Raw genomic sequence first — 10776 nt, forward strand, 5'->3', positions numbered from 1 at the left:
GAGGAAGACACTGGGTTTGGTGGGAACATGGCCAAAGGAGATTTTAATATTCTCAGTATTTTGTTTCAAGAAGAATGCATTAATTTGGGACTATATATTCATTTAGAAATAAACATTATTTTAAAATCAAAGTGCTTTCTGAATATACCAAATTCTGCTATAAAAATTATATGGTAGGGCAGGGGTGTATCTAAACCAACTCATATGTAGTATAGTAAACATAGACATCTTTAGCCAGATTTACAGTTAATCAGTTTAAGTGTTGACTTAGTCTCATTAATTTCATGAGTAAGGAACTAAAGTCCCCTATACATCAGAGTGTACACATGAACAATTCCTGTCTGTTTACTTGGACAATTTTTACTGTTTAAACTGTTTGGAATCTAGTGGATCAAGAACTTGCCTTGTTGATTTCAGTTAAAATAGATTTCATTACACCAGAAATTTACTTTTTAAACAATTCAGACCTAGGAAAATTTCCAAAAACCTTCAAGAAGGCAGGTAGGTAAGTAACTAAGTAACTAAACCTTCAAGAAGGCAGGTAGGTAAGTAACTAAGTAACTAAATGATATATTTTTAGCCAATCTATTTCTTTCTCTTGATTTTAATAAGTACTAACAACTGTTAACTATCATATAATGCTTTACCTTATAAACATGATAATTTACAATGAAAGCATTAGTTTATGAGAAACCATACATAAATATTTTCCCTTAGGCGATTCGTTAAAGAGATTTTTTTAAAAGAGATTTTTAATAGGATATTATTCTAGAAACATAATCTATATCATTTAATTTTTTTTGTTTTAAACAATTATATCTTAGGAGAGAAAATAAGGGAGGGAATAGTATTTGGTAATAAAAAGATAGCTAAACTTAAAATACTCTAGAAGTTTTATGGTGAATTTTTGATAAACACAGGTACTTTTGGGGCACCGAGGTGGCTCAGTGTTTGCATGTCTGCCTTCAGTTCGGGGTGTGATCCCAGGGTCCTGGAATCGAGGCCTGCATCAGACACCTCCCTGCAGGGAGCCTGCTTCTCCCTCTGCCTGTGTCTGCCTCCCTCTGTGTCTCTCATGAATGAATGAATGAATGAACGAATGAATGAATAAATAAATAAATAAATAAATAAATAAACAAACAAACAAACTCTTAAAAAAAAAAAAAGGACAGTTACCTTTTTTTCCTCTTTCACAAAATAAATTTATTTATACTTTCTTAATGAAGCAAATGAAACTTAGCCAATTATTTCCCTTTAAAATGTGTAACTTTATTACTTCCTCCCCAGGAAAGATTTAATGATGGGTTGTATCTTTCCTTCCATTTTCTTTTATGGTTAGACATCGAAGAATGAGAAGGATTGTCTTCAGTGGTGTTTTTATTGTACTATGCCTCTTGAGTGGTAAGTCATTAAGAAAACATAAATCAAAAAGGGGGAAAATCATCTAAGAGAATGGAGAATTACAATATCAGTGGAGGATGACGTTAAAAAAGGTAGTTAAGTGCTTACAGCAAGGCCTAACAAAGCACTTTTAGAGAGTCATACAGCTAACATTTATTGAGCATTTACCATATGCCGGGAGCTGGTCTAAATATTACATTTGTATGAATTCACTGAACCCTCATGACAACCCTAGGAGTGAAGTCCTGTTATTTCCCATTTTATAGATGACAAAACTGAGCTTCTTCTTCTTTTTTTTTTTTTTAAGATTTTATTTATTCATGAGAGGCACAGAGAGAGAGAGAGAGAGAGAGAGAGAGAGGCAGAGACACAGGCAGAGGGAGAAGCAGGCTCCATACAGGGAGCCCGATGTGCGACTGGATCCCGGGGCTCCAGGATCACACCCTGAGCCAAAGGCAGATGCCCAACCACTGAGCCACCCAGGCATCTCAAAAACTGGGCTTCTAGGCAGTGGCCCACGTGTTGTTATTACTAAGCTGGAGCTAAGCAAATGAGGCTGGAAGCTCTTACAGATGTGGCAAAGAGGGGCGCCTGGAGGGCTCAGTTGGTTTAATGACTGACTCTTGATTTCGGCTCAGGTCATCATCTCAGGGTGGTGAGACCAAGCCCCACGTTGGGCTCTGTGGTCAGCAGTACAGAGTCTGCTTGTCCCTCTCCCTCTGCTCCTTCCCTGCTCACTCTCTCTTAAATAAATAAATAAATAAATAAATAAATAAATAAATAAATAAATAAATAAATATATATAATATATATATATATATATATATATATATACACACACACACACATATATGACAAAACAAATTAAAACAAATAAGCATAGACATGGGTCTTCTACCACTTTTCCTACTATATGTGCTCTCCATCATCTCCAACATTCCTTCATTTACAGAAGAACCAATAAAGGAGATAATGGGGCACCTTCAATTCCCTTTACAGAACTCCTAAGGCCCTTCATACTAGGTAGATATGCATGAAGATAACACCTCCAAAGAGGCATGTTCATTATGGGATTTCACTTCAGTGAAGTGACAAGATGAGAATAAAGATAGTAAGCTCTATGCTGAACCCAGGGTTCTTTTGGAGTCACAAGATTTAACAAACACATGAGTCACCTAGGAATCTTGCTAAAATGCAGAATCTGATTCAACAGGTCAGGGTGGGGCCTAAGTTTGCATTCCAACAAACCTCTAAGTAAACTCATACTGTTGGTCTGGAGGCCACATTTCAGTAGGAAGAATCCAGAAGGCATCCCAGAGATAAATAAAATTCTAATATTGAGACTTGGAGATTCTGAGTAGCTAATATTGGAGTCACTGACTGAAATGCCTAAAGTGTTTGGGTCAGCTCATACCAATGGGGGAAGCTAACGAGCAATGGGAAGAAGAGTGGGGACAGCTGGTACCTAGCTACATATGTTTGCTGCCATGGAGAAAGGAGAGCCTAACATTACCAAATCTTCTGATTCTTAAAGAGAAACCAGAAATCAAGTTTGTGGGAACACTCTCTCAATTTTTAAAGATTCACAACTAATTTTTGAAAGCTCTGTGCAAGTTAAACAAACCAATTCTGGCCCTCAGGCCACCAGTTTGTGGCCTTTGCTTCCCACACCACCTTCATTACTAAGTACAGAGCATGACAGGCAAGGCAGCGGGAAACTTACTATATGTACATCTTTATCCCAGCCTCTTGTAAGAATCGTGGGGAGGAGCACATGAGTAGGTGAAAAATCACACAAGAACATTTTCAGTGTCTTGAATATCATGGGAAAAAAATGTTTCAGGGAGGGGACTGCATTAATTTTACTAAATTTGAGAAGATGTGAGGGTAAAAGAAGAAAATGCAGCATAAAGAGAAACTTTGAGGTAAGGACTCCCTCCCCATGAAGTAAGGAGTGGTTATTTAGTTATTATTTATGTATTTATTTATTTGACAGAGAGAGCACAAGCAGAGGGAATAGAGGGAGAGAGAGAAGCAGGCTTCTCACTGAGCAGGAAGCTTGATGTGGGTCTTGATTCCAGGACCCTGGGATCATGACCTGAGCTGAAGGCAGATGCTTTACCGTCTAAGCTACTCAGGTGCCTCTAGGAGTGGTTATTTAAAAAGCACACCATCATCTTGATTTTATAGTATATATTTAAATAACTAGATATGATTTAGAACATACCTTAAAATAATTATATAATATAATCTGGGATCCCTGGGTGGCGCAGCGGTTTGGCGCCTGCCTTTGGCCCAGGGCGCGATCTTGGAGACCCGGGATCGAGTCCCACGTCGGGCTCCCGGTGCATGGAGCCTGCTTCTCCCTCTGCCTGTGTCTCTGCCTCTCTCTCTCTCTCTGTGACTATCATGAATAAATAAATAAAATCTTAAAAAAATATATATATATATATATAATCTATTGGATGTTTCCTATTAATAAAGTCATAGAATAGCATACTTCAGAATTAATCATATAAGGAAACTATTCATCTTACATACAGTCCAAAGCTTTAAATTTAGTTGTCAAATTGGAATACATCTTTTGTTTAATGTTAATAAAACTAACAATAAATGTTCAGATAAAAAGGCACTGGAAGAAAGGAAATAGGATCTAAGAACATATTTATAAATACTCTGGCAAATGAACAGATATAGTCAACAAAAAAGCCTAAAAATTAAGGTATCATCATCAGCTGTGAAGAATGTCAGAACCAAGGTTTTAGGAAGGTTAGGGATGCTGGGTATGGGATCAGGATGGAGGAGGGCCCATCTGAGAGGGAAGGAAAGAAGCTAGAGCAGATGTCCCCCAGGATGACAGTCCATGGGCCTCAGACAAGGCAGAGAAAGAGCCAGTATCCTATGAGGTCTTCACCTTGGAGGGGCCACTGGCACCAAACGTCCAAGCCATGCAGTGGATCTCTAAGACAAGCAGTGAGATTGAGAAGTCATAAGTGCAAGAGGAAAACTATCTCAGGCATGTCTTAAAGAACTAAGCAGCACTAGTATTCTGGGCAGGCAACTGACCCAAAATCTACTAAGAATCAAAATATCTAGAGCTCCTGGCCAGTCGGTTGGGCATCTGTCTTTGGCTTAGGTCATGATCCCAGGGTCATGAGATTGAGCCCCACATCAGGATCCCTGTTCAGCAGAGGAGTCTGCTTCTCCCCCTCCCTCTGCCTCTGCTCCTCCCCGCCCTGGCTCATGCTCTCTCTCTCTCTCTCTCTCTCAAATAAATAAATAAAACCTTTAAAAACAAAAAAACAAAAACAAACAAACAAACAAAAAAAGAATCAAAATATCCAGAAAGAAGAGGGCTGCTCAGTTCTTTAAGGTTTAGGATACAAAAAGGGAGCTCTAGGGACATGGTGTGCTTGCATAGAACAAAGACTTTAGATTGCAAGGGACCTTTAAAAACTTCTGTCTCTGCCACTTGCACTAGCTACTTAAAATCTTGAGGCTTAGTTTTCTTTTATGTGAAATGTGAGCAATCATAATACCTGCCTGGAAGGTTTCTTGTGAGAAATTATTAAGCTAATGCATATAAATTGCCTAGCAGAGTGCTTGGCATAAGCTTAGTTCTTAAAAAAATATTTGTTGATGGATTGTTGATTATGGATTGAAAAGTCTGTTGCTCTCTGAGTGAGAACCAATATGAAATTTCCAAAGTGTCTTGGGAGGAGGTTAAGCCTATAGAGAATAGTCAACAGAGGTTCATTAGCCTCATCAGTTAGCCAGACTATTTTCCCTTGAAAGTAGCCTTTTCCGGCATCCCCAGTGGCTCAGTGGGTTTAGCACCACCTTCAGTCCAGGGCGTGATCCCAGAGACTCGGGATCGAGTCCCACATCGGGCTCCCTGCATGGAGCCTGCTTCTCCCTCTGCCTGTGTCTCTGCATCTCTCTCTCTCTCTCTCTCTGTGTGTGTCTCTATGAATAAATAAAATGTTTAAAAAAAAAAAAAGAAGGGTTATGTTAGACCAATTAGAGGATCTTTAAAAAAAGAAAGAAAGTATTATTTTCTAACCCTGAATATGGTAGAGAGAGATGGAAAATACAATGTGCAAAATGTCTAGTGAACTCTTCTTTTGAGTTATCAGTGAATAGGAGTGACACGGCAATGGCCTTCCTCTGTTAAAAGACTGGGACTATGAACAGTGAGACAAGTTTGGTCTAAGTTTCAGAAGAATCTCTGAACAATCTGAAGTGTTTTTACTGGTGATGAGTCACTAAGCAAGGTTTCCTGCAGAAGTTATTACAAAGGAAATTTCTGAATTCAGTGGAACTAGTGGTTCTCGAATACCGGTCCAGACATCTGTAACCACATCACATGCCCTCAGATGTTTCTGCATCTCTAAAATACAGATTTCTGAGCCCTGGCTTTTACAGATTCTAACTCAGGTCTGTAGGGGCTCTGGGAATCTGTGTTTATTTTATTTGAACTGCTTATATAAATGGGATGCACTGTCAAATCTGGAAACCCATCTAGATATGGCTTCCAATCTTACCTATGTTGACTAAGTTCAAGAATCTCTGGGCTATTTCTTTTTCTTTTTTTTTAAAGATTTTATTAGCTACCCAGGCATCTCTCTGGGCTATTTCTACGTAAGCAAAATGAATAACATTTTAAACCACTGATTTTGAGTGCTGAAGATAACCAATATGTAAACATTAATCAAGCAATAAATATTCACAGAGAACCTACTATATATAATGTACTGCCTTAGACATTGAAGTGAAGGCCTAATAGTGGATGGCTAAAGTTAAACTTGCTGCCTAAATAACTGGTTTGATTTAATTAGGCACTGAGGACCTGAGTAAGTTTTTACCAACTAAATTGTGTAGACCACCTGGCCTCATGTGTCTAATCAGTATCCATTTGGGGTACTTCCAGTTCATGGATGTAGCATATATGCTTTGGAATTTCCCCCATTCTCAAAATAATTTTAATTTATATGATTTTTTTAAATTAAATTTTAAAATATTGCTTACCTTTGGGGAACCTGAGTGGCTCGGTGTTGAGTGTCTGCCTTTGGCTCAGGTTGTGATCCCAGGGTCCTAGGATTAAGTCCTGCATCTGGCTCCCCACAGGGAGTCTGCTTCTCCTTCTGCCTATTTCTGTGCCTCTCTCTCTGTGTCTCTCATGAATAAATAAATAAGTCTTGAAAAACATATGTATTGCTTACCTTTTTAAGTTGAAAATCACTATTTTTTTCTCTCTGTCTTTTTCTGGTCTCCACTTCTATTTTCTCCTTATCTTTTTTTTTTTTTTTCCTGTACTTTGGAGATGTTGGAGGTGTGATTTGTAGATTATGCAACCTCTCAGTTCCCTTCCATGGATGTCTTTTGGATTTTGGAACTTGCATAACAAAACCTGGTCAATTTTGTAAGAAAGAGATTCACCTAAGAGGTAAGTTTTGACACTTAAAAATATAACGCAAATAAATACAGAAAAAAATCTGTATAACATTCAAACATTCACTGAACATTTACCACATGCCAGATGTTGTACTAAGTAAGGGCTTTACTTGTGTTACATTATACCAACAAAACAATGATATGAGTTGCATCTTATCACTATCCCCATTTTTTTAAGATTTTATTTATTTTTTTGTTTATTAGAGAGAAAGAGAGAGCATGAGCAAGAGGAGCAGAAAGAGAGAGACAAGCAGACTCTGGGCTGCTGAGCATGGAGCCCAACGTTGGGCTTCATCTGACGACCCTGAGATCATGACCTGAGCTGAAAGCAAGATGCTCAACCGATGCTCAACTGACTGAGCCACCCAGGTGCCCCAAGGATCTTGTCACTGCCCCCATTTTAAAGTTGAGAAATTTGAAGCAAAGGAGGATTAAGAAATGTACATGATGTTACATAGCTGCTAAGTGTTGGAGCCACTGTTCAAATGCACGTACTTTGATTCCAGAGTATACACTCCTAGTGAATGTATGTACTGCCTCACTGACACCACACCCAGGAAGCCAGCCTTGTCTGCATGGGTTAAAGAGTAAATACAAACATCCAACTGATGAAAATATTAAAAGAAATACTAAAGAATATACCTGAAGCTTGAAAGAGAGGAGACCTCTTGAACGTTCAAAAGACATAGGTTATAAAGGAAATGATAGATAAAATTGAATACTTCAATATTTTAAAATTTATAAAATGAATGGCAAGCCCAAAATTTAAAAGATAAAGAATAAACTGGGTGAAAATAGTTGAAACATAAATAACATAAGAAAATATATAATACCTATCCAGAGTAAAGAACTTCCAAAAACAATTTTTAAAAAGACCCAACAATCAGAGGGTGGGGGGAAAGGTTTGTTAAAGGAAATGTAGAGACAATTATCAGAAGAAGAAATATAAACATAATCTAAAAATATAAGAAGCTGCTCAACTAATCAATAAATATCAAAGAAATGCAAAATTACAGATATATTTTTAAACTATCAGATGAGGGGCAGCCCTGGTGGCTCAGTGGTTTAGCGCCGCCTTCAGCCCAGGGTGTGATCCTGGAGACCCGGGATCGAGTCCCACATCGGGCTCCCTGCATGGAGCCTGCTTCTCCTTCTGTCTGTGTCTCTGCCTCTCTCTCTCTCCCTCTAATGAATAAATAAATAAAATCTTTAAAAAAAATAAAAAATAAACTATCAGGTGATAAAAATTATAAAAGCTTTATAATAACAAGAGTCAGTGATGGTATGGGAAAATGACAAACTCAGGGACAATTTAGATTAGTTTAGCATTTCTTTTAAAGATGTATTTATTTGAGAGCGTGCCCACATGCCAGCAAGGAAAGGGACAGAGAAAGAGGGAGAAAGAGAAATTCTCAAGCAGATTCCCGCTGAGCACAGAGACCAAAGCAGGGCTTGATCTCATGACCCCGAGGTCATGACCTGAGTCAAAACTAAGAGTCTGATGATCACCCGCCTGAGCCACCCTGGTGCCCCTAGTTTAGCAATTTTTAGGTGAGTTGGGAATTCCCATTAAAAGTATAAAGGAACACAGTCTTCTACAAAGCAATTCTATTTCTTACTATCTACTGCAGAAAAAATATTTACACAAGACACAAAAAGGCATGCTATCAAGGTTATCTCTGGAGTATTATATTTAATAATAAAGCAATGGCCATGACGTAAATGATTTTCTATATGTTATTTAAAGTATGATGTACATTCAGGCCATGGAATGCTATGCAACTCTTAGAATGACTAGATCCCTTTGTCAAAATGGGAAAAATCTCTAAAACATTGTTAAGCAGAAGAAAAGGCAGTTGCCAAACAATAGGTATGGCACACCAGTTATGAATAAAAGTCTCCATGAAGCAGAACTCTGATTTCCTCTATAGAACTGGAAGGAAAGAACAAAAGTTAGAGGAGATGAAAGTTGGGAGAGAAGAAGAGAATTTGGGGGTCCCATGGGATGGGTTTTAGTATTTAGAGGGTTATTTGAGCTTGTGCAGCCTGTCTATCCTGAGTCCTCTCTCTAAGCTCCAAGTTCCCTCTGGCTCACACCTCTGCCAGTCAGAGCTCCTTCCTTATGGAAAGGGAAAGAGGTGGCCGAGACCCCCCGGAGCCATGAGACACTAGCTCACGGTGATTGCTCTACTTTTCCTAAACATGGGCAGATGGTTATCTAGGCAGCTTAACTTCAAAACAAGAACTAAGGGACTCTGCACATTAAAAAAAGAGTCTGGGATGTGTCAAAATATTGACAATAGTTCTTGGTGGGTCAAAGGCCCAGTTTGACGACAGTGTGGTTGTCATAGCATTTGTTTGTGAAACAGAACTGAAACTTAACACTTTTGATGTCTTTATTAATAGGGTTTCTCATCTCTGACACTATTGACACTTTGGCAGGATAATTCTTTGTTAGGGCTGTTTTATGTATGGTAGGATGTTTAGCACATCACTGGCCTTTACCCACTCCAGGCCAGTAATATCTTCTAAATTGTAACACCAAAAATGCTTCTGGGCATTATCTATGTCCTGGGGGTAGGAGGCAAAATTGCCCCCCATTGAGTGACTACTGTTTTCAGAATCATATGTTTTGCTGCCTTTGGGGAGCTACTCCTTTGTGTTCTCCCTCCAAACAAGTGAACAAAATAAGGACAACGCTGTCACTTATTTTGCACTTGTGTGTATTTTTCACATTTTCTGCAGTGAGCATGCCTTCTTTCTGTAATCAGGGTGAAAACAGTGAGGTCAAGGACACATGTCCATTTCTGAGAAGCACTTATACATCTAAAAGATCCCTTCTGTGGATTCAGCCCTTTGAGTAACTCATGACCTGGGTTAAGCTGGGGAATGATAATGGGAACTTCCAAACAACTAACACTTCAGGAAGTTACATACAGTCAGTGGCAATTGCATGGCTTTTATCATCTGAGTTTGAAAGCTATTCTATTTTGAAATTTCAAAGCTTTTGTATTGCAATGTACCCATCTAGAATACATTTAGGTGGGAGTTCTTAAAGTTAAAATGTATCTTGATAAACCTAGAATTTTTGCTTTGTCTTTGTGTTTGTTTGTTTTCTTAACTTGTTAGTTATCTAAAGCATCTGAAGCCAGGTAGGTTGCACCTTGCACCCTATCTCTCTCTCTTTTTTAAAAACTAAGCTCTATGCCCAATGTGGGGCTTGAACTCACCACCCCAAGATAGAGTCACATGCTCTATCATCTGAGCCAGCCAGGAGCCCCAACTCCTACCTCTTCTGTTTCCTTCAGGTGGAATTCAGTGGTATTCCATTTTAGGCTGCACAGAGACCCAAGATGACTGCTTCAAGAAAATGACAACGTCTTCTGGAATGATCACCATTTACTGTTGCTTTCGTACCTTGTGCAATTTCTGAGCCAAGGGCCCGTTTCTAAGTTGCTTGACTGATCAATCTCAAAGTCTGACCTGGTCATCACAAGAAAACAGGCTACCATTAAGTGGCCCTCTGCAAACATTGCAGACCTGTGCAGGTCATGTGAGTTGTAAAAAACCAATTCTCATTTTCCAAGGTGCCCTACTTATTCCCTATCACCTCAAAACTCCTCCCAGAAACATCCTTTTCAACACCATGTCTCTCTTCTCCTCTTTCTGCTTAATTCCCCTTCTGGTGATTTCAAAGCTACAAAGAAGTAAAAATGTAATTCCCTGAGTCAAATTTTGTTCATTGTCTCTAGTTTACTAGTTTTCTTAAATATTTCCATGTCCCAATATACACTGAGAAATGGATTGTATAACAAGACACCAAGAGACCTGAAAGCGTTCTTTTTTTTTTTTTCCAAAGCAAATTGCTTTGCTCTTTTGGGGTAATTTATGGCAAAAGAGAAGTGATTTAACAAATACCTT

The 10776-nt window shown here is 38.6% G+C and overlaps 1 long non-coding RNA gene across 1 annotated transcript; it reads left to right on the forward strand.

Moving 5' to 3' along the window:
• The first annotated feature begins 207 nt into the window (after positions 1-207).
• On the forward strand, positions 208-7119 carry LOC102153343. The gene is made up of 3 exons (XR_005354182.1): positions 208-505; positions 6725-6847; positions 7060-7119. It is a non-coding gene; the product is annotated as an uncharacterized LOC102153343 (long non-coding RNA).
• Positions 7120-10776: the final 3657 nt, after the last annotated feature.

The sequence above is a fragment of the Canis lupus genome, chromosome 1 (genome assembly GCF_011100685.1).
Source record: "Canis lupus familiaris isolate Mischka breed German Shepherd chromosome 1, alternate assembly UU_Cfam_GSD_1.0, whole genome shotgun sequence".
Classification (NCBI taxonomy): domain Eukaryota; kingdom Metazoa; phylum Chordata; class Mammalia; order Carnivora; family Canidae; genus Canis; species Canis lupus.